At 47.4% G+C, this 25,827-nt stretch overlaps 45 non-coding genes across 45 annotated transcripts; all 45 read left to right on the top strand.

Annotated features, from left to right (window-relative positions):
• The first annotated feature begins 74 nt into the window (after positions 1-74).
• On the top strand, positions 75-186 carry TRNAL-CAA (transfer RNA leucine (anticodon CAA)). The gene is made up of 2 exons: positions 75-112; positions 141-186. It is a non-coding gene; the product is annotated as a tRNA-Leu (tRNA).
• A 1,404-nt stretch (positions 187-1,590) lies between these two features.
• TRNAV-UAC (transfer RNA valine (anticodon UAC)) lies at positions 1,591-1,663 on the top strand. The gene has a single exon. It is a non-coding gene; the product is annotated as a tRNA-Val (tRNA).
• Positions 1,664-2,097: 434 nt separating this feature from the next.
• Positions 2,098-2,169, top strand: TRNAP-AGG (transfer RNA proline (anticodon AGG)). The gene has a single exon. It is a non-coding gene; the product is annotated as a tRNA-Pro (tRNA).
• A 385-nt stretch (positions 2,170-2,554) lies between these two features.
• On the top strand, positions 2,555-2,627 carry TRNAV-AAC (transfer RNA valine (anticodon AAC)). The gene has a single exon. It is a non-coding gene; the product is annotated as a tRNA-Val (tRNA).
• A 296-nt stretch (positions 2,628-2,923) lies between these two features.
• TRNAL-CAA (transfer RNA leucine (anticodon CAA)) lies at positions 2,924-3,035 on the top strand. The gene is made up of 2 exons: positions 2,924-2,961; positions 2,990-3,035. It is a non-coding gene; the product is annotated as a tRNA-Leu (tRNA).
• A 940-nt stretch (positions 3,036-3,975) lies between these two features.
• TRNAP-UGG (transfer RNA proline (anticodon UGG)) lies at positions 3,976-4,047 on the top strand. The gene has a single exon. It is a non-coding gene; the product is annotated as a tRNA-Pro (tRNA).
• Positions 4,048-4,431: 384 nt separating this feature from the next.
• TRNAV-UAC (transfer RNA valine (anticodon UAC)) lies at positions 4,432-4,504 on the top strand. The gene has a single exon. It is a non-coding gene; the product is annotated as a tRNA-Val (tRNA).
• Positions 4,505-4,938: 434 nt separating this feature from the next.
• Positions 4,939-5,010, top strand: TRNAS-AGA (transfer RNA serine (anticodon AGA)). The gene has a single exon. It is a non-coding gene; the product is annotated as a tRNA-Ser (tRNA).
• Positions 5,011-5,395: 385 nt separating this feature from the next.
• TRNAV-AAC (transfer RNA valine (anticodon AAC)) lies at positions 5,396-5,468 on the top strand. Its single transcript has one exon. It is a non-coding gene; the product is annotated as a tRNA-Val (tRNA).
• Positions 5,469-5,764: 296 nt separating this feature from the next.
• Positions 5,765-5,876, top strand: TRNAL-CAA (transfer RNA leucine (anticodon CAA)). Its single transcript has 2 exons — positions 5,765-5,802; positions 5,831-5,876. It is a non-coding gene; the product is annotated as a tRNA-Leu (tRNA).
• Positions 5,877-6,816: 940 nt separating this feature from the next.
• TRNAP-CGG (transfer RNA proline (anticodon CGG)) lies at positions 6,817-6,888 on the top strand. Its single transcript has one exon. It is a non-coding gene; the product is annotated as a tRNA-Pro (tRNA).
• A 384-nt stretch (positions 6,889-7,272) lies between these two features.
• On the top strand, positions 7,273-7,345 carry TRNAV-UAC (transfer RNA valine (anticodon UAC)). The gene has a single exon. It is a non-coding gene; the product is annotated as a tRNA-Val (tRNA).
• Positions 7,346-7,779: 434 nt separating this feature from the next.
• TRNAP-AGG (transfer RNA proline (anticodon AGG)) lies at positions 7,780-7,851 on the top strand. The gene has a single exon. It is a non-coding gene; the product is annotated as a tRNA-Pro (tRNA).
• A 385-nt stretch (positions 7,852-8,236) lies between these two features.
• Positions 8,237-8,309, top strand: TRNAV-AAC (transfer RNA valine (anticodon AAC)). The gene has a single exon. It is a non-coding gene; the product is annotated as a tRNA-Val (tRNA).
• A 295-nt stretch (positions 8,310-8,604) lies between these two features.
• On the top strand, positions 8,605-8,716 carry TRNAL-CAA (transfer RNA leucine (anticodon CAA)). The gene is made up of 2 exons: positions 8,605-8,642; positions 8,671-8,716. It is a non-coding gene; the product is annotated as a tRNA-Leu (tRNA).
• A 930-nt stretch (positions 8,717-9,646) lies between these two features.
• Positions 9,647-9,718, top strand: TRNAP-CGG (transfer RNA proline (anticodon CGG)). Its single transcript has one exon. It is a non-coding gene; the product is annotated as a tRNA-Pro (tRNA).
• Positions 9,719-10,102: 384 nt separating this feature from the next.
• Positions 10,103-10,175, top strand: TRNAV-UAC (transfer RNA valine (anticodon UAC)). The gene has a single exon. It is a non-coding gene; the product is annotated as a tRNA-Val (tRNA).
• Positions 10,176-10,609: 434 nt separating this feature from the next.
• On the top strand, positions 10,610-10,681 carry TRNAP-AGG (transfer RNA proline (anticodon AGG)). Its single transcript has one exon. It is a non-coding gene; the product is annotated as a tRNA-Pro (tRNA).
• Positions 10,682-11,067: 386 nt separating this feature from the next.
• On the top strand, positions 11,068-11,140 carry TRNAV-AAC (transfer RNA valine (anticodon AAC)). Its single transcript has one exon. It is a non-coding gene; the product is annotated as a tRNA-Val (tRNA).
• A 296-nt stretch (positions 11,141-11,436) lies between these two features.
• TRNAL-CAA (transfer RNA leucine (anticodon CAA)) lies at positions 11,437-11,548 on the top strand. Its single transcript has 2 exons — positions 11,437-11,474; positions 11,503-11,548. It is a non-coding gene; the product is annotated as a tRNA-Leu (tRNA).
• A 931-nt stretch (positions 11,549-12,479) lies between these two features.
• TRNAP-UGG (transfer RNA proline (anticodon UGG)) lies at positions 12,480-12,551 on the top strand. Its single transcript has one exon. It is a non-coding gene; the product is annotated as a tRNA-Pro (tRNA).
• A 384-nt stretch (positions 12,552-12,935) lies between these two features.
• Positions 12,936-13,008, top strand: TRNAV-UAC (transfer RNA valine (anticodon UAC)). The gene has a single exon. It is a non-coding gene; the product is annotated as a tRNA-Val (tRNA).
• A 434-nt stretch (positions 13,009-13,442) lies between these two features.
• Positions 13,443-13,514, top strand: TRNAP-AGG (transfer RNA proline (anticodon AGG)). Its single transcript has one exon. It is a non-coding gene; the product is annotated as a tRNA-Pro (tRNA).
• Positions 13,515-13,899: 385 nt separating this feature from the next.
• Positions 13,900-13,972, top strand: TRNAV-AAC (transfer RNA valine (anticodon AAC)). Its single transcript has one exon. It is a non-coding gene; the product is annotated as a tRNA-Val (tRNA).
• Positions 13,973-14,267: 295 nt separating this feature from the next.
• Positions 14,268-14,379, top strand: TRNAL-CAA (transfer RNA leucine (anticodon CAA)). Its single transcript has 2 exons — positions 14,268-14,305; positions 14,334-14,379. It is a non-coding gene; the product is annotated as a tRNA-Leu (tRNA).
• A 929-nt stretch (positions 14,380-15,308) lies between these two features.
• Positions 15,309-15,380, top strand: TRNAP-UGG (transfer RNA proline (anticodon UGG)). The gene has a single exon. It is a non-coding gene; the product is annotated as a tRNA-Pro (tRNA).
• A 384-nt stretch (positions 15,381-15,764) lies between these two features.
• TRNAV-UAC (transfer RNA valine (anticodon UAC)) lies at positions 15,765-15,837 on the top strand. The gene has a single exon. It is a non-coding gene; the product is annotated as a tRNA-Val (tRNA).
• Positions 15,838-16,271: 434 nt separating this feature from the next.
• TRNAP-AGG (transfer RNA proline (anticodon AGG)) lies at positions 16,272-16,343 on the top strand. Its single transcript has one exon. It is a non-coding gene; the product is annotated as a tRNA-Pro (tRNA).
• A 385-nt stretch (positions 16,344-16,728) lies between these two features.
• On the top strand, positions 16,729-16,801 carry TRNAV-AAC (transfer RNA valine (anticodon AAC)). The gene has a single exon. It is a non-coding gene; the product is annotated as a tRNA-Val (tRNA).
• A 295-nt stretch (positions 16,802-17,096) lies between these two features.
• Positions 17,097-17,208, top strand: TRNAL-CAA (transfer RNA leucine (anticodon CAA)). Its single transcript has 2 exons — positions 17,097-17,134; positions 17,163-17,208. It is a non-coding gene; the product is annotated as a tRNA-Leu (tRNA).
• Positions 17,209-18,137: 929 nt separating this feature from the next.
• On the top strand, positions 18,138-18,209 carry TRNAP-UGG (transfer RNA proline (anticodon UGG)). The gene has a single exon. It is a non-coding gene; the product is annotated as a tRNA-Pro (tRNA).
• A 384-nt stretch (positions 18,210-18,593) lies between these two features.
• Positions 18,594-18,666, top strand: TRNAV-UAC (transfer RNA valine (anticodon UAC)). The gene has a single exon. It is a non-coding gene; the product is annotated as a tRNA-Val (tRNA).
• A 434-nt stretch (positions 18,667-19,100) lies between these two features.
• TRNAP-AGG (transfer RNA proline (anticodon AGG)) lies at positions 19,101-19,172 on the top strand. The gene has a single exon. It is a non-coding gene; the product is annotated as a tRNA-Pro (tRNA).
• Positions 19,173-19,557: 385 nt separating this feature from the next.
• TRNAV-AAC (transfer RNA valine (anticodon AAC)) lies at positions 19,558-19,630 on the top strand. The gene has a single exon. It is a non-coding gene; the product is annotated as a tRNA-Val (tRNA).
• Positions 19,631-19,925: 295 nt separating this feature from the next.
• On the top strand, positions 19,926-20,037 carry TRNAL-CAA (transfer RNA leucine (anticodon CAA)). Its single transcript has 2 exons — positions 19,926-19,963; positions 19,992-20,037. It is a non-coding gene; the product is annotated as a tRNA-Leu (tRNA).
• Positions 20,038-20,966: 929 nt separating this feature from the next.
• On the top strand, positions 20,967-21,038 carry TRNAP-UGG (transfer RNA proline (anticodon UGG)). The gene has a single exon. It is a non-coding gene; the product is annotated as a tRNA-Pro (tRNA).
• A 384-nt stretch (positions 21,039-21,422) lies between these two features.
• On the top strand, positions 21,423-21,495 carry TRNAV-UAC (transfer RNA valine (anticodon UAC)). The gene has a single exon. It is a non-coding gene; the product is annotated as a tRNA-Val (tRNA).
• A 434-nt stretch (positions 21,496-21,929) lies between these two features.
• TRNAP-AGG (transfer RNA proline (anticodon AGG)) lies at positions 21,930-22,001 on the top strand. The gene has a single exon. It is a non-coding gene; the product is annotated as a tRNA-Pro (tRNA).
• Positions 22,002-22,386: 385 nt separating this feature from the next.
• Positions 22,387-22,459, top strand: TRNAV-AAC (transfer RNA valine (anticodon AAC)). Its single transcript has one exon. It is a non-coding gene; the product is annotated as a tRNA-Val (tRNA).
• A 295-nt stretch (positions 22,460-22,754) lies between these two features.
• TRNAL-CAA (transfer RNA leucine (anticodon CAA)) lies at positions 22,755-22,866 on the top strand. The gene is made up of 2 exons: positions 22,755-22,792; positions 22,821-22,866. It is a non-coding gene; the product is annotated as a tRNA-Leu (tRNA).
• Positions 22,867-23,806: 940 nt separating this feature from the next.
• On the top strand, positions 23,807-23,878 carry TRNAP-CGG (transfer RNA proline (anticodon CGG)). Its single transcript has one exon. It is a non-coding gene; the product is annotated as a tRNA-Pro (tRNA).
• A 384-nt stretch (positions 23,879-24,262) lies between these two features.
• On the top strand, positions 24,263-24,335 carry TRNAV-UAC (transfer RNA valine (anticodon UAC)). The gene has a single exon. It is a non-coding gene; the product is annotated as a tRNA-Val (tRNA).
• Positions 24,336-24,769: 434 nt separating this feature from the next.
• Positions 24,770-24,841, top strand: TRNAP-AGG (transfer RNA proline (anticodon AGG)). Its single transcript has one exon. It is a non-coding gene; the product is annotated as a tRNA-Pro (tRNA).
• A 386-nt stretch (positions 24,842-25,227) lies between these two features.
• Positions 25,228-25,300, top strand: TRNAV-AAC (transfer RNA valine (anticodon AAC)). Its single transcript has one exon. It is a non-coding gene; the product is annotated as a tRNA-Val (tRNA).
• Positions 25,301-25,595: 295 nt separating this feature from the next.
• Positions 25,596-25,707, top strand: TRNAL-CAA (transfer RNA leucine (anticodon CAA)). Its single transcript has 2 exons — positions 25,596-25,633; positions 25,662-25,707. It is a non-coding gene; the product is annotated as a tRNA-Leu (tRNA).
• The last annotated feature ends 120 nt before the right edge of the window (positions 25,708-25,827 follow it).

Below are 25,827 nucleotides of genomic sequence, written 5' to 3' on the forward strand. Positions count from 1 at the left end.
GCTGTGAAGGTTGTAAGTGGAAACATTGGCAGGTGCAGATAGAAGAGTTAGACCTAAGCCCCCTCTCATGAGCCGTCAGGATGGCCGAGTGGTCTAAGGCGCCAGACTCAAGAGAGCTTGATCTTCAGTGTAGCTGAGCCTTCTGGTCTCCTCATGGAGGCGTGGGTTCAAATCCCACTTCTGACAGGTCCCTTTTACACCCGTAAATCTTCCTGTTTTTTGCAGTGCGTTCCCGGCAAACACCACAATCTTTGCAGGAACCTGTAGCATGTGAAGAGAAATCCACCAACAATCAGGCTGGGCCCTCAATCACAATTCCATGGATTTCTGGAAATGACACCTCAGGCACACCTTCCATTAAATTTGCACTCCATCACAGTAACTGCCATGCTGGGTTTCTAACTAAGCAGTTGATCCCATCATTTGTTGTGAGGCTCTCCTGCCACCTTTTGGGCAGAGAAGGCACTGTCCCTGCAAAAACACAGGCAGACATGTTCAACAGGGCTTCCTGGTTATGTGGGAGGAGCAGAATGCCATTGGTCCCCCCTTGCAAATTCTAATTTACATAAGGAAGACAGAGAGGTAGCTGGGAGTAGGCACTGCACACGGGCATTGCACTCTCTCTTATGATTTGCAGCCAATTCTAGATTGAGGCAGGAGGAAAGGAGGTGACTCGCCCAACAATGGCTATACTGAGAAGTCAGCCACTCTGGGTCTCCCAGGTGAGTGTTTCAGGCCTGTGAGCCACTCATATAAATCTCGCCTGATCGAGCGCTGAGCGAGCGCTGAGCGAGCGCGTTTGAATCCAAATATCAAACCCCTCTTTCTCAGTTCTCAGGCGCAGGAAATGGTGGGCCCTTCATTGCTTCTGGTGTGGAAGTCTATGGGGCAAGGGTCCAGGACTTGCAGAGGAGAACAATTGCCAGAAAGTGCTTGCTGTTCTCATCTGTGCCTTTTTTCTGCTCACTGGCTGATAGGAGATTGGCTGCCCCCTTTCTTGCTAGAGTGAAAAAACAACAACTTGAGAGAAAACATGACGTTGTGAGGCTCACTTAGAGGGAGACTAGCCAAATAGCCCTGCTTTTTTTCTGAAAGACGCTTCAGAAATTGTTCAAAATGTCTCCTGGCCACTCAGGCTCGTTGGTCTAGGGGTATGATTCTCGCTTCGGGTGCGAGAGGTCCCGTTTTCAAATCCCGGACGAGCCCATGCTGTGGACATTTTCAGGATGCTTGTAATATAGGAGCATTTCTTCTTTTCAATGCTATAAGACGCTGAGTATGTCGAGAAAGTTCCTTACCCTGCACGCTATTTTCCACTTGTGGCGGGATAAAGGAGTGCAGGACTTCTTTGCAACTGCTTTTCTGGGCCAGACCAGCATGGTAGGAACATTACATGCATAGTGTTTTTCTAGTGTAATTTCAGGATATGGTTTCAAAATCGCCTCTTGGAATAAAAGTGGTCCTCATTCCTGTCTTCCAAAGAAATAGAGACCGGGTAAGGAGAGCCCAACTTTGAGCTTCAAGGACATTGGCCCTTAGTCTGTGCATTCCAGCCCAATACATGCCAACAAGATTCCTGAGTTAGTGTCTGTTTCTGTAGTGTAGTGGTTATCACGTTCGCCTTACACGCGAAAGGTCCCTGGTTCGAGACCGGGCAGAAACAGCGGTTTGCTGTTTTTAACAGTGTTTGCCTTTACTGGCTGACTTTATAGGAAAGCTGAGATAATAGAGGCTGTCTATCCCTCACCAACCTGACGTAGTGTGCTCCAGGGATCTCAGTGACAGCTCGAAAAGAGAAGTGACGATAGCTTGCGCCATTCGCTTGCTCGCCCTTTGCTCTGAAGGGTGGGCCTACTTCATGAAAGCAAGGAATGAGAGCAGAAATGCTTTTCTTGTCCTCACCGCAAGCAGACACTTAGAGAAAACAAACTGTCTGAAGGACAGAGGCTTTTTAATTTCTTGTTTGATGACGGCCATGGAAAAGACAGCAATCATATTGCAGAAGAGAGCAACATGTGCAGTTGCTTGCTTTGGGTGAAGCATTCACCGACTAGCTGCCACTAACCCCTGGAGCCATGTCAGAGGTGACTCTTGCGTGGCTCGTTGGTCTAGGGGTATGATTCTCGCTTAGGGTGCGAGAGGTCCCGGGTTCAAATCCCGGACGAGCCCTTTTTAGAGCTAAACATACAAATCGTACTAAAAATGCACTATGCCTGACTATTTCTAGTAATACTCGGTGCATTGTTGCGCAACATATTCCTAACCTCAGAAGAAAAATGGATCACCGTGCTTTTTCTGCCTACCTGCTTAGTCTCAGTGTGTCCCAGGTGATGCTTTCCCAAGCTGTACTCGCAGACATTTAGGCATCAGATATTTGTCTGTCGATGCCTGCACAAGTAAATTTTGAATACGTCTAATTGCAAGCATGTTGGATGATATCTCTGAGGTTTTCACACTTGTTCTGCACATTCTGAGCCGCTGCTGATACAGCAGAATAGAAGTAGGGTGAAGCCTTGAGAGGAACTTTGCTTTAACAGTAGCAAGCAGCAAGGTCGTTTCTGTAGTGTAGTGGTCATCACGTTCGCCTAACACGCGAAAGGTCCCCGGTTCGAGACCGGGCAGAAACACTGAGCGTTGGCTGCTTTTATGTGCACACTCTAAAACCTTATTATCTGAATGCAAGTTTAAGAAGAGGTGGTCTTTGAACACAGTGAGCCGTGGGAAACTTTCTTTACCTTTGCAAGACGAAACAAAGTTATCTGCATCCGTCATCTGGGGGTCGTTCTTGTGCCTATTTTTATTTTGTTTAAGCTATGTTGTATTGTTGGGGCCTTTACACCTGTGACATTGCTGTGAAGGTTGTAAGTGGAAACATTGGCAGGTGCAGATAGAAGAGTTAGACCTAAGCCCCCCCTCATGAGCCGTCAGGATGGCCGAGTGGTCTAAGGCGCCAGACTCAAGAGAGCTTGATCTTCAGTGTAGCTGAGCCTTCTGGTCTCCTCATGGAGGCGTGGGTTCAAATCCCACTTCTGACAGGTCCCTTTTACACCCGTAAATCTTCCTGTTTTTTGCAGTGCGTTCCCGGCAAACACCACAATCTTTGCAGGAATCTGTAGCATGTGAAGAGAAATCCACCAACAATCAGGCTGGGCCCTCAATCACAATTCCATGGATTTCTGGAAATGACACCTCAGGCACACCTTTCATTAAATTTGCACTCCATCACAGTAACTGCCATGCTGGGTTTCTAACTAAGCAGTTGATCCCATCATTTGTTGTGAGGCTCTCCTGCCACCTTTTGGGCAGAGAAGGCACTGTCCCTGCAAAAACACAGGCAGACATGTTCAACAGGGCTTCCTGGTTATGTGGGAGGAGCAGAATGCCATTGGTCCCCCCTTGCAAATTCTAATTTACATAAGGAAGACAGAGAGGTAGCTGGGAGTAGGCACTGCACACGGGCATTGCACTCTCTCTTATGATTTGCAGCCAATTCTAGATTGAGGCAGGAGGAAAGGAGGTGACTCGCCCAACAATGGCTATACTGAGAAGTCAGCCACTCTGGGTCTCCCAGGTGAGTGTTTCAGGCCTGTGAGCCACTCATATAAATCTCGCCTGATCGAGCCTGATCGAGCGCTGAGCGAGCGCGTTTGAATCCAAATATCAAACCCCTCTTTCTCAGGCGCAGGAAATGGTGGGCCCTTCATTGCTTCTGGTGTGGAAGTCTATGGGGCAAGGGTCCAGGACTTGCAGAGGAGAACAATTGCCAGAAAGTGCTTGCTGTTCTCATCTGTGCCTTTTTTCTGCTCACTGGCTGATAGGAGATTGGCTGCCCCCTTTCTTGCTAGAGTGAAAAAACAACAACTTGAGAGAAAACATGACGTTGTGAGGCTCACTTAGAGGGAGACTAGCCAAATAGCCCTGCTTTTTTTCTGAAAGACGCTTCAGAAATTGTTCAAAATGTCTCCTGGCCACTCAGGCTCGTTGGTCTAGGGGTATGATTCTCGCTTTGGGTGCGAGAGGTCCCGGGTTCAAATCCCGGACGAGCCCATGCTGTGGACATTTTCAGGATGCTTGTAATATAGGAGCATTTCTTCTTTTCAATGCTATAAGACGCTGTGTATGTCGAGAAAGTTCCTTACCCTGCACGCTATTTTCCACTTGTGGCGGGATAAAGGAGTGCAGGACTTCTTTGCAACTGCTTTTCTGGGCCAGACCAGCATGGTAGGAACATTACATGCATAGTGTTTTTCTAGTGTAATTTCAGGATATGGTTTCAAAATCGCCTCTTGGAATAAAAGTGGTCCTCATTCCTGTCTTCCAAAGAAATAGAGACCGGGTAAGGAGAGCCCAACTTTGAGCTTCAAGGACATTGGCCCTTAGTCTGTGCATTCCAGCCCAATACATGCCAACAAGATTCCTGAGTTAGTGTCTGTTTCTGTAGTGTAGTGGTTATCACGTTCGCCTTACACGCGAAAGGTCCCTGGTTCGAGACCGGGCAAAAACAGCGGTTTGCTGTTTTTAACAGTGTTTGCCTTTACTGGCTGACTTTATAGGAAAGCTGAGATAATAGAGGCTGTCTATCCCTCACCAACCTGACGTAGTGTGCTCCAGGGATCTCAGTGACAGCTCGAAAAGAGAAGTGACGATAGCTTGCGCCATTCGCTTGCTCGCCCTTTGCTCTGAAGGGTGGGCCTACTTCATGAAAGCAAGGAATGAGAGCAGAAATGCTTTTCTTGTCCTCACCGCAAGCAGACACTTAGAGAAAACAAACTGTCTGAAGGACAGAGGCTTTTTAATTTCTTGTTTGATGACGGCCATGGAAAAGACAGCAATCATATTGCAGAAGAGAGCAACATGTGCAGTTGCTTGCTTTGGGTGAAGCATTCACCGACTAGCTGCCACTAACCCCTGGAGCCATGTCAGAGGTGACTCTTGCGTGGCTCGTTGGTCTAGGGGTATGATTCTCGCTTAGAGTGCGAGAGGTCCCGGGTTCAAATCCCGGACGAGCCCTTTTTAGAGCTAAACATACAAATCGTACTAAAAATGCACTATGCCTGACTATTTCTAGTAATACTCGGTGCATTGTTGCGCAACATATTCCTAACCTCAGAAGAAAAATGGATCACCGTGCTTTTTCTGCCTACCTGCTTAGTCTCAGTGTGTCCCAGGTGATGCTTTCCCAAGCTGTACTCGCAGACATTTAGGCATCAGATATTTGTCTGTCGATGCCTGCACAAGTACATTTTGAATACGTCTAATTGCAAGCATGTTGGATGATATCTCTGAGGTTTTCACACTTGTTCTGCACATTCTGAGCCGCTGCTGATACAGCAGAATAGAAGTAGGGTGAAGCCTTGAGAGGAACTTTGCTTTAACAGTAGCAAGCAGCAAGGTCGTTTCTGTAGTGTAGTGGTCATCACGTTCGCCTAACACGCGAAAGGTCCCCGGTTCGAGACCGGGCAGAAACACTGAGCGTTGGCTGCTTTTATGTGCACACTCTAAAACCTTATTATCTGAATGCAAGTTTAAGAAGAGGTGGTCTTTGAACACAGTGAGCCGTGGGAAACTTTCTTTACCTTTGCAAGACGAAACAAAGTTATCTGCATCCGTCATCTGGGGGTCGTTCTTGTGCCTATTTTTATTTTGTTTAAGCTATGTTGTATTGTTGGGGCCTTTACACCTGTGACATTGCTGTGAAGGTTGTAAGTGGAAACATTGGCAGGTGCAGATAGAAGAGTTAGACCTAAGCCCCCCCTCATGAGCCGTCAGGATGGCCGAGTGGTCTAAGGCGCCAGACTCAAGAGAGCTTGATCTTCAGTGTAGCTGAGCCTTCTGGTCTCCTCATGGAGGCGTGGGTTCAAATCCCACTTCTGACAGGTCCCTTTTACACCCGTAAATCTTCCTGTTTTTTGCAGTGCGTTCCCGGCAAACACCACAATCTTTGCAGGAATCTGTAGCATGTGAAGAGAAATCCACCAACAATCAGGCTGGGCCCTCAATCACAATTCCATGGATTTCTGGAAATGACACCTCAGGCACACCTTCCATTAAATTTGCACTCCATCACAGTAACTGCCATGCTGGGTTTCTAACTAAGCAGTTGATCCCATCATTTGTTGTGAGGCTCTCCTGCCACCTTTTGGGCAGAGAAGGCACTGTCCCTGCAAAAACACAGGCAGACATGTTCAACAGGGCTTCCTGGTTATGTGGGAGGAGCAGAATGCCATTGGTCCCCCCTTGCAAATTCTAATTTACATAAGGAAGACAGAGAGGTAGCTGGGAGTAGGCACTGCACACGGGCATTGCACTCTCTCTTATGATTTGCAGCCAATTCTAGATTGAGGCAGGAGGAAAGGAGGTGACTCGCCCAACAATGGCTATACTGAGAAGTCAGCCACTATGGGTCTCCCAGGTGAGTGTTTCAGGCCTGTGAGCCACTCATATAAATCTCGCCTGATCGAGCCTGATCGAGCGCTGAGCGAGCGCGTTTGAATCCAAATATCAAACCCCTCTTTCTCAGGCGCAGGAAATGGTGGGCCCTTCATTGCTTCTGGTGTGGAAGTCTATGGGGCAAGGGTCCAGGACTTGCAGAGGAGAACAATTGCCAGAAAGTGCTTGCTGTTCTCATCTGTGCCTTTTTTCTGCTCACTGGCTGATAGGAGATTGGCTGCCCCCTTTCTTGCTAGAGTGAAAAAACAACAACTTGAGAGAAAACATGACGTTGTGAGGCTCACTTAGAGGGAGACTAGCCAAATAGCCCTGCTTTTTTTCTGAAAGACGCTTCAGAAATTGTTCAAAATGTCTCCTGGCCACTCAGGCTCGTTGGTCTAGGGGTATGATTCTCGCTTCGGGTGCGAGAGGTCCCGGGTTCAAATCGCGGACGAGCCCATGCTGTGGACATTTTCAGGATGCTTGTAATATAGGAGCATTTCTTCTTTTCAATGCTATAAGACGCTGTGTATGTCGAGAAAGTTCCTTACCCTGCACGCTATTTTCCACTTGTGGCGGGATAAAGGAGTGCAGGACTTCTTTGCAACTGCTTTTCTGGGCCAGACCAGCATGGTAGGAACATTACATGCATAGTGTTTTTCTAGTGTAATTTCAGGATATGGTTTCAAAATCGCCTCTTGGAATAAAAGTGGTCCTCATTCCTGTCTTCCAAAGAAATAGAGACCGGGTAAGGAGAGCCCAACTTTGAGCTTCAAGGACATTGGCCCTTAGTCTGTGCATTCCAGCCCAATACATGCCAACAAGATTCCTGAGTTAGTGTCTGTTTCTGTAGTGTAGTGGTTATCACGTTCGCCTTACACGCGAAAGGTCCCTGGTTCGAGACCGGGCAGAAACAGCGGTTTGCTGTTTTTAACAGTGTTTGCCTTTACTGGCTGACTTTATAGGAAAGCTGAGATAATAGAGGCTGTCTATCCCTCACCAACCTGACGTAGTGTGCTCCAGGGATCTCAGTGACAGCTCGAAAAGAGAAGTGACGATAGCTTGCGCCATTCGCTTGCTCGCCCTTTGCTCTGAAGGGTGGGCCTACTTCATGAAAGCAAGGAATGAGAGCAGAAATGCTTTTCTTGTCCTCACCGCAAGCAGACACTTAGAGAAAACAAACTGTCTGAAGGACAGAGGCTTTTTAATTTCTTGTTTGATGACGGCCATGGAAAAGACAGCAATCATATTGCAGAAGAGAGCAACATGTGCAGTTGCTTGCTTTGGGTGAAGCATTCACCGACTAGCTGCCACTAACCCCTGGAGCCATGTCAGAGGTGACTCTTGCGTGGCTCGTTGGTCTAGGGGTATGATTCTCGCTTAGGGTGCGAGAGGTCCCGGGTTCAAATCCCGGACGAGCCCTTTTTAGAGCTAAACATACAAATCGTACTAAAAATGCACTATGCCTGACTATTTCTAGTAATACTCGGTGCATTGTTGCGCAACATATTCCTAACCTCAGAAGAAAAATGGATCACCGTGCTTTTTCTGCCTACCTGCTTAGTCTCAGTGTGTCCCAGGTGATGCTTTCCCAAGCTGTACTCACAGACATTTAGGCATCAGATATTTGTCTGTCGATGCCTGCACAAGTAAATTTTGAATACGTCTAATTGCAAGCATGTTGGATGATATCTCTGAGGTTTTCACACTTGTTCTGCACATTCTGAGCCGCTGCTGATACAGCAGAATAGAAGTAGGGTGAAGCCTTGAGAGGAACTTTGCTTTAACAGTAGCAAGCAGCAAGGTCGTTTCTGTAGTGTAGTGGTCATCACGTTCGCCTAACATGCGAAAGGTCCCCGGTTCGAGACCGGGCAGAAACACTGAGCGTTGGCTGCTTTTATGTGCACACTCTAAAACCTTATTATCTGAATGCAAGTTTAAGAAGAGGTGGTCTTTGAACACAGTGAGCCGTGGGAAACTTTCTTTACCTTTGCAAGACGAAACAAAGTTATCTGCATCCGTCATCTGGGGGTCGTTCTTGTGCCTATTTTTATTTTGTTTAAGCTATGTTGTATTGTTGGGGCCTTTATACCTGTGACATTGCTCTGAAGGTTGTAAGTGGAAACATTGGCAGGTGCAGATAGAAGAGTTAGACCTAAGCCCCCCTCATGAGCCGTCAGGATGGCCGAGTGGTCTAAGGCGCCAGACTCAAGAGAGCTTGATCTTCAGTGTAGCTGAGCCTTCTGGTCTCCTCATGGAGGCGTGGGATCAAATCCCACTTCTGACAGGTCCCTTTTACACCCGTAAATCTTCCTGTTTTTTGCAGTGCGTTCCCGGCAAACACCAGAATCTTTGCAGGAACCTGTAGCATGTGAAGAGAAATCCACCAACAATCAGGCTGGGCCCTCAATCACAATTCCATGGATTTCTGGAAATGACACCTCAGGCACACCTTCCATTAAATTTGCACTCCATCACAGTAACTGCCATGCTGGGTTTCTAACTAAGCAGTTGATCCCATCATTTGTTGTGAGGCTCTCCTGCCACCTTTTGGGCAGAGAAGGCACTGTCCCTGCAAAAACACAGGCAGACATGTTCAACAGGGCTTCCTGGTTATGTGGGAGGAGCAGAATGCCATTGGTCCCCCCTTGCAAATTCTAATTTACATAAGGAAGACAGAGAGGTAGCTGGGAGTAGGCACTGCACACGGGCATTGCACTCTCTCTTATGATTTGCAGCCAATTCTAGATTGAGGCAGGAGGAAAGGAGGTGACTCGCCCAACAATGGCTATACTGAGAAGTCAGCCACTCTGGGTCTCCCAGGTGAGTGTTTCAGGCCTGTGAGCCACTCATATAAATCTCGCCTGATCGAGCGCTGAGCGAGCGCGTTTGAATCCAAATATCAAACCCCTCTTTCTCAGGCGCAGGAAATGGTGGGCCCTTCATTGCTTCTGGTGTGGAAGTCTATGGGGCAAGGGTCCAGGACTTGCAGAGGAGAACAATTGCCAGAAAGTGCTTGCTGTTCTCATCTGTGCCTTTTTTCTGCTCACTGGCTGATAGGAGATTGGCTGCCCCCTTTCTTGCTAGAGTGAAAAAACAACAACTTGAGAGAAAACATGACGTTGTGAGGCTCACTTAGAGGGAGACTAGCCAAATAGCCCTGCTTTTTTTCTGAAAGACGCTTCAGAAATTGTTCAAAATGTCTCCTGGCCACTCAGGCTCGTTGGTCTAGGGGTATGATTCTCGCTTCGGGTGCGAGAGGTCCCGGGTTCAAATCCCGGACGAGCCCATGCTGTGGACATTTTCAGGATGCTTGTAATATAGGAGCATTTCTTCTTTTCAATGCTATAAGACGCTGTGTATGTCGAGAAAGTTCCTTACCCTGCACGCTATTTTCCACTTGTGGCGGGATAAAGGAGTGCAGGACTTCTTTGCAACTGCTTTTCTGGGCCAGACCAGCATGGTAGGAACATTACATGCATAGTGTTTTTCTAGTGTAATTTCAGGATATGGTTTCAAAATCGCCTCTTGGAATAAAAGTGGTCCTCATTCCTGTCTTCCAAAGAAATAGAGACCGGGTAAGGAGAGCCCAACTTTGAGCTTCAAGGACATTGGCCCTTAGTCTGTGCATTCCAGCCCAATACATGCCAACAAGATTCCTGAGTTAGTGTCTGTTTCTGTAGTGTAGTGGTTATCACGTTCGCCTTACACGCGAAAGGTCCCTGGTTCGAGACCGGGCAGAAACAGCGGTTTGCTGTTTTTAACAGTGTTTGCCTTTACTGGCTGACTTTATAGGAAAGCTGAGATAATAGAGGCTGTCTATCCCTCACCAACCTGACGTAGTGTGCTCCAGGGATCTCAGTGACAGCTCGAAAAGAGAAGTGACGATAGCTTGCGCCATTCGCTTGCTCGCCCTTTGCTCTGAAGGGTGGGCCTACTTCATGAAAGCAAGGAATGAGAGCAGAAATGCTTTTCTTGTCCTCACCGCAAGCAGACACTTAGAGAAAACAAACTGTCTGAAGGACAGAGGCTTTTTAATTTCTTGTTTGATGACGGCCATGGAAAAGACAGCAATCATATTGCAGAAGAGAGCAACATGTGCAGTTGCTTGCTTTGGGTGAAGCATTCACCGACTAGCTGCCACTAACCCCTGGAGCCATGTCAGAGGTGACTCTTGCGTGGCTCGTTGGTCTAGGGGTATGATTCTCGCTTAGGGTGCGAGAGGTCCCGGGTTCAAATCCCGGACGAGCCCTTTTTAGAGCTAAACATACAAATCGTACTAAAAATGCACTAAGCCTGACTATTTCTAGTAATACTCGGTTGATTTTTTGCTTAACATATTCCTAACCTCAGTAGAAAAATGGATCACCGTGCTTTTTCTGCCTACCTGCTTAGTCTCAGTGTGTCCCAGGTGATGCTTTCCCAAGCTGTACTCGCAGACATTTAGGCATCAGATATTTGTCTGTCAATGCCTGCACAAGTAAATTTTGAATACGTCTAATTGCAAGCATGTTGGATGATATCTCTGAGGTTTTCACACTTGTTCTGCACATTCTGAGCCGCTGCTGATACAGCAGAATAGAAGTAGCGTGAAGCCTTGAGAGGAACTTTGCTTTAACAGTAGCAAGCAGCAAGGTCGTTTCTGTAGTGTAGTGGTCATCACGTTCGCCTAACACGCGAAAGTTCCCCGGTTCGAGACCGGGCAGAAACACTGAGCGTTGGCTGCTTTTATGTGCACACTCTAAAACCTTATTATCTGAATGCAAGTTTAAGAAGAGGTGGTCTTTGAACACAGTGAGCCGTGGGAAACTTTCTTTACCTTTGCAAGACGAAACAAAGTTATCTGCATCCATCATCTGGGGGTCGTTCTTGTGCCTATTTTTATTTTGTTTAAGCTATGTTGTATTGTTGGGGCCTTTACACCTGTGACATTGCTGTGAAGGTTGTAAGTGGAAACATTGGCAGGTGCAGATAGAAGAGTTAGACCTAAGCCCCCCCTCATGAGCTGTCAGGATGGCCGAGTGGTCTAAGGCGCCAGACTCAAGAGAGCTTGATCTTCAGTGTAGCTGAGCCTTCTGGTCTCCTCATGGAGGCGTGGGTTCAAATCCCACTTCTGACAGGTCCCTTTTACACCCGTAAATCTTCCTGTTTTTTGCAGTGCGTTCCCAGCAAACACCACAATCTTTGCAGGAACCTGTAGCATGTGAAGAGAAATCCACCAACAATCAGGCTGGGCCCTCAATCACAATTCCATGGATTTCTGGAAATGACACCTCAGGCACACCTTCCATTAAATTTGCACTCCATCACAGTAACTGCCATGCTGGGTTTCTAACTAAGCAGTTGATCCCATCATTTGTTGTGAGGCTCTCCTGCCACCTTTTGGGTAGAGAAGGCACTGTCCCTGCAAAAACACAGGCAGACATGTTCAACAGGGCTTCCTGGTTATGTGGGAGGAGCAGAATGCCATTGGTCCCCCCCTTGCAAATTCTAATTTACATAAGGAAGACAGAGAGGTAGCTGGGAGTAGGCACTGCACACGGGCATTGCACTCTCTCTTATGATTTGCAGCCAATTCTAGATTGAGGCAGGAGGAAAGGAGGTGACTCGCCCAACAATGGCTATACTGAGAAGTCAGCCACTCTGGGTCTCCCAGGTGAGTGTTTCAGGCCTGTGAGCCACTCATATAGATCGAGCCTGATCGAGCGCTGAGCGAGCGCGTTTGAATCCAAATATCAAACCCCTCTTTCTCAGGCGCAGGAAATGGTGGGCCCTTCATTGCTTCTGGTGTGGAAGTCTATGGGGCAAGGGTCCAGGACTTGCAGAGGAGAACAATTGCCAGAAAGTGCTTGCTGTTCTCATCTGTGCCTTTTTTCTGCTCACTGGCTGATAGGAGATTGGCTGCCCCCTTTCTTGCTAGAGTGAAAAAACAACAACTTGAGAGAAAACATGACGTTGTGAGGCTCACTTAGAGGGAGACTAGCCAAATAGCCCTGCTTTTTTTCTGAAAGACGCTTCAGAAATTGTTCAAAATGTCTCCTGGCCACTCAGGCTCGTTGGTCTAGGGGTATGATTCTCGCTTTGGGTGCGAGAGGTCCCGGGTTCAAATCCCGGTCGAGCCCATGCTGTGGACATTTTCAGGATGCTTGTAATATAGGAGCATTTCTTCTTTTCAATGCTATAAGACGCTGTGTATGTCGAGAAAGTTCCTTACCCTGCACGCTATTTTCCACTTGTGGCGGGATAAAGGAGTGCAGGACTTCTTTGCAACTGCTTTTCTGGGCCAGACCAGCATGGTAGGAACATTACATGCATAGTGTTTTTCTAGTGTAATTTCAGGATATGGTTTCAAAATCGCCTCTTGGAATAAAAGTGGTCCTCATTCCTGTCTTCCAAAGAAATAGAGACCGGGTAAGGAGAGCCCAACTTTGAGCTTCAAGGACATTGGCCCTTAGTCTGTGCATTCCAGCCCAATACATGCCAACAAGATTCCTGAGTTAGTGTCTGTTTCTGTAGTGTAGTGGTTATCACGTTCGCCTTACACGCGAAAGGTCCCTGGTTCGAGACCGGGCAGAAACAGCGGTTTGCTGTTTTTAACAGTGTTTGCCTTTACTGGCTGACTTTATAGGAAAGCTGAGATAATAGAGGCTGTCTATCCCTCACCAACCTGACGTAGTGTGCTCCAGGGATCTCAGTGACAGCTCGAAAAGAGAAGTGACGATAGCTTGCGCCATTCGCTTGCTCGCCCTTTGCTCTGAAGGGTGGGCCTACTTCATGAAAGCAAGGAATGAGAGCAGAAATGCTTTTCTTGTCCTCACCGCAAGCAGACACTTAGAGAAAACAAACTGTCTGAAGGACAGAGGCTTTTTAATTTCTTGTTTGATGACGGCCATGGAAAAGACAGCAATCATATTGCAGAAGAGAGCAACATGTGCAGTTGCTTGCTTTGGGTGAAGCATTCACCGACTAGCTGCCACTAACCCCTGGAGCCATGTCAGAGGTGACTCTTGCGTGGCTCGTTGGTCTAGGGGTATGATTCTCGCTTAGGGTGCGAGAGGTCCCGGGTTCAAATCCCGGACGAGCCCTTTTTAGAGCTAAACATACAAATCGTACTAAAAATGCACTATGCCTGACTATTTCTAGTAATACTCGGTGCATTGTTGCGCAACATATTCCTAACCTCAGAAGAAAAATGGATCACCGTGCTTTTTCTGCCTACCTGCTTAGTCTCAGTGTGTCCCAGGTGATGCTTTCCCAAGCTGTACTCACAGACATTTAGGCATCAGATATTTGTCTGTCGATGCCTGCACAAGTAAATTTTGAATACGTCTAATTGCAAGCATGTTGGATGATATCTCTGAGGTTTTCACACTTGTTCTGCACATTCTGAGCCGCTGCTGATACAGCAGAATAGAAGTAGGGTGAAGCCTTGAGAGGAACTTTGCTTTAACAGTAGCAAGCAGCAAGGTCGTTTCTGTAGTGTAGTGGTCATCACGTTCGCCTAACACGCGAAAGGTCCCCGGTTCGAGACCGGGCAGAAACACTGAGCGTTGGCTGCTTTTATGTGCACACTCTAAAACCTTATTATCTGAATGCAAGTTTAAGAAGAGGTGGTCTTTGAACACAGTGAGCCGTGGGAAACTTTCTTTACCTTTGCAAGACGAAACAAAGTTATCTGCATCCGTCATCTGGGGGTCGTTCTTGTGCCTATTTTTATTTTGTTTAAGCTATGTTGTATTGTTGGGGCCTTTACACCTGTGACATTGCTCTGAAGGTTGTAAGTGGAAACATTGGCAGGTGCAGATAGAAGAGTTAGACCTAAGCCCCCCTCATGAGCCGTCAGGATGGCCGAGTGGTCTAAGGCGCCAGACTCAAGAGAGCTTGATCTTCAGTGTAGCTGAGCCTTCTGGTCTCCTCATGGAGGCGTGGGTTCAAATCCCACTTCTGACAGGTCCCTTTTACACCCGTAAATCTTCCTGTTTTTTGCAGTGCGTTCCCGGCAAACACCACAATCTTTGCAGGAACCTGTAGCATGTGAAGAGAAATCCACCAACAATCAGGCTGGGCCCTCAATCACAATTCCATGGATTTCTGGAAATGACACCTCAGGCACACCTTCCATTAAATTTGCACTCCATCACAGTAACTGCCATGCTGGGTTTCTAACTAAGCAGTTGATCCCATCATTTGTTGTGAGGCTCTCCTGCCACCTTTTGGGCAGAGAAGGCACTGTCCCTGCAAAAACACAGGCAGACATGTTCAACAGGGCTTCCTGGTTATGTGGGAGGAGCAGAATGCCATTGGTCCCCCCTTGCAAATTCTAATTTACATAAGGAAGACAGAGAGGTAGCTGGGAGTAGGCACTGCACACGGGCATTGCACTCTCTCTTATGATTTGCAGCCAATTCTAGATTGAGGCAGGAGGAAAGGAGGTGACTCGCCCAACAATGGCTATACTGAGAAGTCAGCCACTCTGGGTCTCCCAGGTGAGTGTTTCAGGCCTGTGAGCCACTCATATAAATCTCGCCTGATCTCGCCTGATCGAGCGCGTTTGAATCCAAATATCAAACCCCTCTTTCTCAGGCGCAGGAAATGGTGGGCCCTTCATTGCTTCTGGTGTGGAAGTCTATGGGGCAAGGGTACAGGACTTGCAGAGGAGAACAATTGCCAGAAAGTGCTTGCTGTTCTCATCAGTGCCTTTTTTCTGCTCACTGGCTGATAGGAGATTGGCTGCCCCCTTTCTTGCTAGAGTGAAAAAACAACAACTTGAGAGAAAACATGACGTTGTGAGGCTCACTTAGAGGGAGACTAGCCAAATAGCCCTGCTTTTTTTCTGAAAGACGCTTCAGAAATTGTTCAAAATGTCTCCTGGCCACTCAGGCTCGTTGGTCTAGGGGTATGATTCTCGCTTTGGGTGCGAGAGGTCCCGGGTTCAAATCCCGGTCGAGCCCATGCTGTGGACATTTTCAGGATGCTTGTAATATAGGAGCATTTCTTCTTTTCAATGCTATAAGACGCTGTGTATGTCGAGAAAGTTCCTTACCCTGCACGCTATTTTCCACTTGTGGCGGGATAAAGGAGTGCAGGACTTCTTTGCAACTGCTTTTCTGGGCCAGACCAGCATGGTAGGAACATTACATGCATAGTGTTTTTCTAGTGTAATTTCAGGATATGGTTTCAAAATCGCCTCTTGGAATAAAAGTGGTCCTCATTCCTGTCTTCCAAAGAAATAGAGACCGGGTAAGGAGAGCCCAACTTTGAGCTTCAAGGACATTGGCCCTTAGTCTGTGCATTCCAGCCCAATACATGCCAACAAGATTCCTGAGTTAGTGTCTGTTTCTGTAGTGTAGTGGTTATCACGTTCGCCTTACACGCGAAAGGTCCCTGGTTCGAGACCGGGCAGAAACAGCGGTTTGCTGTTTTTAACAGTGTTTGCCTTTACTGGCTGACTTTATAGGAAAGCTGAGATAATAGAGGCTGTCTATCCCTCACCAACCTGACGTAGTGTGCTCCAGGGATCTCAGTGACAGCTCGAAAAGAGAAGTGACGATAGCTTGCGCCATTCGCTTGCTCGCCCTTTGCTCTGAAGGGTGGGCCTACTTCATGAAAGCAAGGAATGAGAGCAGAAATGCTTTTCTTGTCCTCACCGCAAGCAGACACTTAGAGAAAACAAACTGTCTGAAGGACAGAGGCTTTTTAATTTCTTGTTTGATGACGGCCATGGAAAAGACAGCAATCATATTGCAGAAGAGAGCAACATGTGCAGTTGCTTGCTTTGGGTGAAGCATTCACCGACTAGCTGCCACTAACCCCTGGAGCCATGTCAGAGGTGACTCTTGCGTGGCTCGTTGGTCTAGGGGTATGATTCTCGCTTAGGGTGCGAGAGGTCCCGGGTTCAAATCCCGGACGAGCCCTTTTTAGAGCTAAACATACAAATCGTACTAAAAATGCACTATGCCTGACTATTTCTAGTAATACTCGGTGCATTGTTGCGCAACATATTCCTAACCTCAGAAGAAAAATGGATCACCGTGCTTTTTCTGCCTACCTGCTTAGTCTCAGTGTGTCCCAGGTGATGCTTTCCCAAGCTGTACTCACAGACATTTAGGCATCAGATATTTGTCTGTCGATGCCTGCACAAGTAAATTTTGAATACGTCTAATTGCAAGCATGTTGGATGATATCTCTGAGGTTTTCACACTTGTTCTGCACATTCTGAGCCGCTGCTGATACAGCAGAATAGAAGTAGGGTGAAGCCTTGAGAGGAACTTTGCTTTAACAGTAGCAAGCAGCAAGGTCGTTTCTGTAGTGTAGTGGTCATCACGTTCGCCTAACACGCGAAAGGTCCCCGGTTCGAGACCGGGCAGAAACACTGAGCGTTGGCTGCTTTTATGTGCACACTCTAAAACCTTATTATCTGAATGCAAGTTTAAGAAGAGGTGGTCTTTGAACACAGTGAGCCGTGGGAAACTTTCTTTACCTTTGCAAGACGAAACAAAGTTATCTGCATCCGTCATCTGGGGGTCGTTCTTGTGCCTATTTTTATTTTGTTTAAGCTATGTTGTATTGTTGGGGCCTTTACACCTGTGACATTGCTCTGAAGGTTGTAAGTGGAAACATTGGCAGGTGCAGATAGAAGAGTTAGACCTAAGCCCCCCTCATGAGCCGTCAGGATGGCCGAGTGGTCTAAGGCGCCAGACTCAAGAGAGCTTGATCTTCAGTGTAGCTGAGCCTTCTGGTCTCCTCATGGAGGCGTGGGTTCAAATCCCACTTCTGACAGGTCCCTTTTACACCCGTAAATCTTCCTGTTTTTTGCAGTGCGTTCCCGGCAAACACCACAATCTTTGCAGGAACCTGTAGCATGTGAAGAGAAATCCACCAACAATCAGGCTGGGCCCTCAATCACAATTCCATGGATTTCTGGAAATGACACCTCAGGCACACCTTCCATTAAATTTGCACTCCATCACAGTAACTGCCATGCTGGGTTTCTAACTAAGCAGTTGATCCCATCATTTGTTGTGAGGCTCTCCTGCCACCTTTTGGGCAGAGAAGGCACTGTCCCTGCAAAAACACAGGCAGACATGTTCAACAGGGCTTCCTGGTTATGTGGGAGGAGCAGAATGCCATTGGTCCCCCCTTGCAAATTCTAATTTACATAAGGAAGACAGAGAGGTAGCTGGGAGTAGGCACTGCACACGGGCATTGCACTCTCTCTTATGATTTGCAGCCAATTCTAGATTGAGGCAGGAGGAAAGGAGGTGACTCGCCCAACAATGGCTATACTGAGAAGTCAGCCACTCTGGGTCTCCCAGGTGAGTGTTTCAGGCCTGTGAGCCACTCATATAAATCTCGCCTGATCGAGCCTGATCGAGCGCGTTTGAATCCAAATATCAAACCCCTCTTTCTCAGGCGCAGGAAATGGTGGGCCCTTCATTGCTTCTGGTGTGGAAGTCTATGGGGCAAGGGTACAGGACTTGCAGAGGAGAACAATTGCCAGAAAGTGCTTGCTGTTCTCATCAGTGCCTTTTTTCTGCTCACTGGCTGATAGGAGATTGGCTGCCCCCTTTCTTGCTAGAGTGAAAAAACAACAACTTGAGAGAAAACATGACGTTGTGAGGCTCACTTAGAGGGAGACTAGCCAAATAGCCCTGCTTTTTTTCTGAAAGACGCTTCAGAAATTGTTCAAAATGTCTCCTGGCCACTCAGGCTCGTTGGTCTAGGGGTATGATTCTCGCTTTGGGTGCGAGAGGTCCCGGGTTCAAATCCCGGTCGAGCCCATGCTGTGGACATTTTCAGGATGCTTGTAATATAGGAGCATTTCTTCTTTTCAATGCTATAAGACGCTGTGTATGTCGAGAAAGTTCCTTACCCTGCACGCTATTTTCCACTTGTGGCGGGATAAAGGAGTGCAGGACTTCTTTGCAACTGCTTTTCTGGGCCAGACCAGCATGGTAGGAACATTACATGCATAGTGTTTTTCTAGTGTAATTTCAGGATATGGTTTCAAAATCGCCTCTTGGAATAAAAGTGGTCCTCATTCCTGTCTTCCAAAGAAATAGAGACCGGGTAAGGAGAGCCCAACTTTGAGCTTCAAGGACATTGGCCCTTAGTCTGTGCATTCCAGCCCAATACATGCCAACAAGATTCCTGAGTTAGTGTCTGTTTCTGTAGTGTAGTGGTTATCACGTTCGCCTTACACGCGAAAGGTCCCTGGTTCGAGACCGGGCAGAAACAGCGGTTTGCTGTTTTTAACAGTGTTTGCCTTTACTGGCTGACTTTATAGGAAAGCTGAGATAATAGAGGCTGTCTATCCCTCACCAACCTGACGTAGTGTGCTCCAGGGATCTCAGTGACAGCTCGAAAAGAGAAGTGACGATAGCTTGCGCCATTCGCTTGCTCGCCCTTTGCTCTGAAGGGTGGGCCTACTTCATGAAAGCAAGGAATGAGAGCAGAAATGCTTTTCTTGTCCTCACCGCAAGCAGACACTTAGAGAAAACAAACTGTCTGAAGGACAGAGGCTTTTTAATTTCTTGTTTGATGACGGCCATGGAAAAGACAGCAATCATATTGCAGAAGAGAGCAACATGTGCAGTTGCTTGCTTTGGGTGAAGCATTCACCGACTAGCTGCCACTAACCCCTGGAGCCATGTCAGAGGTGACTCTTGCGTGGCTCGTTGGTCTAGGGGTATGATTCTCGCTTAGGGTGCGAGAGGTCCCGGGTTCAAATCCCGGACGAGCCCTTTTTAGAGCTAAACATACAAATCGTACTAAAAATGCACTATGCCTGACTATTTCTAGTAATACTCGGTGCATTGTTGCGCAACATATTCCTAACCTCAGAAGAAAAATGGATCACCGTGCTTTTTCTGCCTACCTGCTTAGTCTCAGTGTGTCCCAGGTGATGCTTTCCCAAGCTGTACTCACAGACATTTAGGCATCAGATATTTGTCTGTCGATGCCTGCACAAGTAAATTTTGAATACGTCTAATTGCAAGCATGTTGGATGATATCTCTGAGGTTTTCACACTTGTTCTGCACATTCTGAGCCGCTGCTGATACAGCAGAATAGAAGTAGGGTGAAGCCTTGAGAGGAACTTTGCTTTAACAGTAGCAAGCAGCAAGGTCGTTTCTGTAGTGTAGTGGTCATCACGTTCGCCTAACACGCGAAAGGTCCCCGGTTCGAGACCGGGCAGAAACACTGAGCGTTGGCTGCTTTTATGTGCACACTCTAAAACCTTATTATCTGAATGCAAGTTTAAGAAGAGGTGGTCTTTGAACACAGTGAGCCGTGGGAAACTTTCTTTACCTTTGCAAGACGAAACAAAGTTATCTGCATCCGTCATCTGGGGGTCGTTCTTGTGCCTATTTTTATTTTGTTTAAGCTATGTTGTATTGTTGGGGCCTTTACACCTGTGACATTGCTCTGAAGGTTGTAAGTGGAAACATTGGCAGGTGCAGATAGAAGAGTTAGACCTAAGCCCCCCTCATGAGCCGTCAGGATGGCCGAGTGGTCTAAGGCGCCAGACTCAAGAGAGCTTGATCTTCAGTGTAGCTGAGCCTTCTGGTCTCCTCATGGAGGCGTGGGTTCAAATCCCACTTCTGACAGGTCCCTTTTACACCCGTAAATCTTCCTGTTTTTTGCAGTGCGTTCCCGGCAAACACCACAATCTTTGCAGGAACCTGTAGCATGTGAAGAGAAATCCACCAACAATCAGGCTGGGCCCTCAATCACAATTCCATGGATTTCTGGAAATGACACCTCAGGCACACCTTCCATTAAATTTGCACTCCATCACAGTAACTGCCATGCTGGGTTTCTAACTAAGCAGTTGATCCCATCATTTGTTGTGAGGCTCTCCTGCCACCTTTTGGGCAGAGAAGGCACTGTCCCTGCAAAAACACAGGCAGACATGTTCAACAGGGCTTCCTGGTTATGTGGGAGGAGCAGAATGCCATTGGTCCCCCCTTGCAAATTCTAATTTACATAAGGAAGACAGAGAGGTAGCTGGGAGTAGGCACTGCACACGGGCATTGCACTCTCTCTTATGATTTGCAGCCAATTCTAGATTGAGGCAGGAGGAAAGGAGGTGACTCGCCCAACAATGGCTATACTGAGAAGTCAGCCACTCTGGGTCTCCCAGGTGAGTGTTTCAGGCCTGTGAGCCACTCATATAAATCTCGCCTGATCGAGCCTGATCGAGCGCGTTTGAATCCAAATATCAAACCCCTCTTTCTCAGGCGCAGGAAATGGTGGGCCCTTCATTGCTTCTGGTGTGGAAGTCTATGGGGCAAGGGTACAGGACTTGCAGAGGAGAACAATTGCCAGAAAGTGCTTGCTGTTCTCATCAGTGCCTTTTTTCTGCTCACTGGCTGATAGGAGATTGGCTGCCCCCTTTCTTGCTAGAGTGAAAAAACAACAACTTGAGAGAAAACATGACGTTGTGAGGCTCACTTAGAGGGAGACTAGCCAAATAGCCCTGCTTTTTTTCTGAAAGACGCTTCAGAAATTGTTCAAAATGTCTCCTGGCCACTCAGGCTCGTTGGTCTAGGGGTATGATTCTCGCTTTGGGTGCGAGAGGTCCCGGGTTCAAATCCCGGTCGAGCCCATGCTGTGGACATTTTCAGGATGCTTGTAATATAGGAGCATTTCTTCTTTTCAATGCTATAAGACGCTGTGTATGTCGAGAAAGTTCCTTACCCTGCACGCTATTTTCCACTTGTGGCGGGATAAAGGAGTGCAGGACTTCTTTGCAACTGCTTTTCTGGGCCAGACCAGCATGGTAGGAACATTACATGCATAGTGTTTTTCTAGTGTAATTTCAGGATATGGTTTCAAAATCGCCTCTTGGAATAAAAGTGGTCCTCATTCCTGTCTTCCAAAGAAATAGAGACCGGGTAAGGAGAGCCCAACTTTGAGCTTCAAGGACATTGGCCCTTAGTCTGTGCATTCCAGCCCAATACATGCCAACAAGATTCCTGAGTTAGTGTCTGTTTCTGTAGTGTAGTGGTTATCACGTTCGCCTTACACGCGAAAGGTCCCTGGTTCGAGACCGGGCAGAAACAGCGGTTTGCTGTTTTTAACAGTGTTTGCCTTTACTGGCTGACTTTATAGGAAAGCTGAGATAATAGAGGCTGTCTATCCCTCACCAACCTGACGTAGTGTGCTCCAGGGATCTCAGTGACAGCTCGAAAAGAGAAGTGACGATAGCTTGCGCCATTCGCTTGCTCGCCCTTTGCTCTGAAGGGTGGGCCTACTTCATGAAAGCAAGGAATGAGAGCAGAAATGCTTTTCTTGTCCTCACCGCAAGCAGACACTTAGAGAAAACAAACTGTCTGAAGGACAGAGGCTTTTTAATTTCTTGTTTGATGACGGCCATGGAAAAGACAGCAATCATATTGCAGAAGAGAGCAACATGTGCAGTTGCTTGCTTTGGGTGAAGCATTCACCGACTAGCTGCCACTAACCCCTGGAGCCATGTCAGAGGTGACTCTTGCGTGGCTCGTTGGTCTAGGGGTATGATTCTCGCTTAGGGTGCGAGAGGTCCCGGGTTCAAATCCCGGACGAGCCCTTTTTAGAGCTAAACATACAAATCGTACTAAAAATGCACTATGCCTGACTATTTCTAGTAATACTCGGTGCATTGTTGCGCAACATATTCCTAACCTCAGAAGAAAAATGGATCACCGTGCTTTTTCTGCCTACCTGCTTAGTCTCAGTGTGTCCCAGGTGATGCTTTCCCAAGCTGTACTCACAGACATTTAGGCATCAGATATTTGTCTGTCGATGCCTGCACAAGTAAATTTTGAATACGTCTAATTGCAAGCATGTTGGATGATATCTCTGAGGTTTTCACACTTGTTCTGCACATTCTGAGCCGCTGCTGATACAGCAGAATAGAAGTAGGGTGAAGCCTTGAGAGGAACTTTGCTTTAACAGTAGCAAGCAGCAAGGTCGTTTCTGTAGTGTAGTGGTCATCACGTTCGCCTAACACGCGAAAGGTCCCCGGTTCGAGACCGGGCAGAAACACTGAGCGTTGGCTGCTTTTATGTGCACACTCTAAAACCTTATTATCTGAATGCAAGTTTAAGAAGAGGTGGTCTTTGAACACAGTGAGCCGTGGGAAACTTTCTTTACCTTTGCAAGACGAAACAAAGTTATCTGCATCCGTCATCTGGGGGTCGTTCTTGTGCCTATTTTTATTTTGTTTAAGCTATGTTGTATTGTTGGGGCCTTTACACCTGTGACATTGCTCTGAAGGTTGTAAGTGGAAACATTGGCAGGTGCAGATAGAAGAGTTAGACCTAAGCCCCCCTCATGAGCCGTCAGGATGGCCGAGTGGTCTAAGGCGCCAGACTCAAGAGAGCTTGATCTTCAGTGTAGCTGAGCCTTCTGGTCTCCTCATGGAGGCGTGGGTTCAAATCCCACTTCTGACAGGTCCCTTTTACACCCGTAAATCTTCCTGTTTTTTGCAGTGCGTTCCCGGCAAACACCACAATCTTTGCAGGAACCTGTAGCATGTGAAGAGAAATCCACCAACAATCAGGCTGGGCCCTCAATCACAATTCCATGGATTTCTGGAAATGACACCTCAGGCACACCTTCCATTAAATTTGCACTCCATCACAGTAACTGCCATGCTGGGTTTCTAACTAAGCAGTTGATCCCATCATTTGTTGTGAGGCTCTCCTGCCACCTTTTGGGCAGAGAAGGCACTGTCCCTGCAAAAACACAGGCAGACATGTTCAACAGGGCTTCCTGGTTATGTGGGAGGAGCAGAATGCCATTGGTCCCCCCTTGCAAATTCTAATTTACATAAGGAAGACAGAGAGGTAGCTGGGAGTAGGCACTGCACACGGGCATTGCACTCTCTCTTATGATTTGCAGCCAATTCTAGATTGAGGCAGGAGGAAAGGAGGTGACTCGCCCAACAATGGCTATACTGAGAAGTCAGCCACTCTGGGTCTCCCAGGTGAGTGTTTCAGGCCTGTGAGCCACTCATATAAATCTCGCCTGATCGAGCCTGATCGAGCGCTGAGCGAGCGCGTTTGAATCCAAATATCAAACCCCTCTTTCTCAGGCGCAGGAAATGGTGGGCCCTTCATTGCTTCTGGTGTGGAAGTCTATGGGGCAAGGGTCCAGGACTTGCAGAGGAGAACAATTGCCAGAAAGTGCTTGCTGTTCTCATCTGTGCCTTTTTTCTGCTCACTGGCTGATAGGAGATTGGCTGCCCCCTTTCTTGCTAGAGTGAAAAAACAACAACTTGAGAGAAAACATGACGTTGTGAGGCTCACTTAGAGGGAGACTAGCCAAATAGCCCTGCTTTTTTTCTGAAAGACGCTTCAGAAATTGTTCAAAATGTCTCCTGGCCACTCAGGCTCGTTGGTCTAGGGGTATGATTCTCGCTTCGGGTGCGAGAGGTCCCGGGTTCAAATCCCGGACGAGCCCATGCCGTGGACATTTTCAGGATGCTTGTAATATAGGAGCATTTCTTCTTTTCAATGCTATAAGACGCTGTGTATGTCGAGAAAGTTCCTTACCCTGCACGCTATTTTCCACTTGTGGCGGGATAAAGGAGTGCAGGACTTCTTTGCAACTGCTTTTCTGGGCCAGACCAGCATGGTAGGAACATTACATGCATAGTGTTTTTCTAGTGTAATTTCAGGATATGGTTTCAAAATCGCCTCTTGGAATAAAAGTGGTCCTCATTCCTGTCTTCCAAATAAATAGAGACCGGGTAAGGAGAGCCCAACTTTGAGCTTCAAGGACATTGGCCCTTAGTCTGTGCATTCCAGCCCAATACATGCCAACAAGATTCCTGAGTTAGTTTCTGTTTCTGTAGTGTAGTGGTTATCACGTTCGCCTTACACGCGAAAGGTCCCTGGTTCGAGACCGGGCAGAAACAGCGGTTTGCTGTTTTTAACAGTGTTTGCCTTTACTGGCTGACTTTATAGGAAAGCTGAGATAATAGAGGCTGTCTATCCCTCACCAACCTGACGTAGTGTGCTACAGGGATCCCAGTGACAGCTCGAAAAGAGAAGTGACGATAGCTTGCGCCATTCGCTTGCTCGCCCTTTGCTCTGAAGGGTGGGCCTACTTCATGAAAGCAAGGAATGAGAGCAGAAATGCTTTTCTTGTCCTCACCGCAAGCAGACACTTAGAGAAAACAAACTGTCTGAAGGACAGAGGCTTTTTAATTTCTTGTTTGATGACGGCCATGGAAAAGACAGCAATCATATTGCAGAAGAGAGCAACATGTGCAGTTGCTTGCTTTGGGTGAAGCATTCACCGACTAGCTGCCACTAACCGCTGGAGCCATGTCAGAGGTGACTCTTGCGTGGCTCGTTGGTCTAGGGGTATGATTCTCGCTTAGGGTGCGAGAGGTCCCGGGTTCAAATCCCGGACGAGCCCTTTTTAGAGCTAAACATACAAATCGTACTAAAAATGCACTATGCCTGACTATTTCTAGTAATACTCGGTTGATTTTTTGCTTAACATATTCCTAACCTCAGTAGAAAAATGGATCACCGTGCTTTTTCTGCCTACCTGCTTAGTCTCAGTGTGTCCCAGGTGATGCTTTCCCAAGCTGTACTCGCAGACATTTAGGCATCAGATATTTGTCTGTCGATGCCTGCACAAGTAAATTTTGAATACGTCTAATTGCAAGCATGTTGGATGATATCTTTGAGGTTTTCACACTTGTTCTGCACATTCTGAGCCGCTGCTGATACAGCAGAATAGAAGTAGGGTGAAGCCTTGAGAGGAACTTTGCTTTAACAGTAGCAAGCAGCAAAGTCGTTTCTGTAGTGTAGTGGTCATCACGTTCGCCTAACACGCGAAAGGTCCCCGGTTCGAGACCGGGCAGAAACACTGAGCGTTGGCTGCTTTTATGTGCACACTCTAAAACCTTATTATCTGAATGCAAGTTTAAGAAGAGGTGGTCTTTGAACACAGTGAGCCGTGGGAAACTTTCTTTACCTTTGCAAGACGAAACAAAGTTATCTGCATCCATCATCTGGGGGTCGTTCTTGTGCCTATTTTTATTTTGTTTAAGCTATGTTGTATTGTTGGGGCCTTTACACCTGTGACATTGCTGTGAAGGTTGTAAGTGGAAACATTGGCAGGTGCAGATAGAAGAGTTAGACCTAAGCCCCCCTCATGAACCGTCAGGATGGCCGAGTGGTCTAAGGCGCCAGACTCAAGAGAGCTTGCTCTTCAGTGTAGCTGAGCCTTCTGGTCTCCTCATGGAGGCGTGGGTTCAAATCCCACTTCTGACAGGTCCCTTTTACACCCGTAAATCTTCCTGTTTTTTGCAGTGCGTTCCCGGCAAACACCACAATCTTTGCAGGAACCTGTAGCATGTGAAGAGAAATCCACCAACAATCAGGCTGGGCCCT

This window comes from Lissotriton helveticus, chromosome 10 (assembly GCF_964261635.1).
Source record: "Lissotriton helveticus chromosome 10, aLisHel1.1, whole genome shotgun sequence".
Classification (NCBI taxonomy): domain Eukaryota; kingdom Metazoa; phylum Chordata; class Amphibia; order Caudata; family Salamandridae; genus Lissotriton; species Lissotriton helveticus.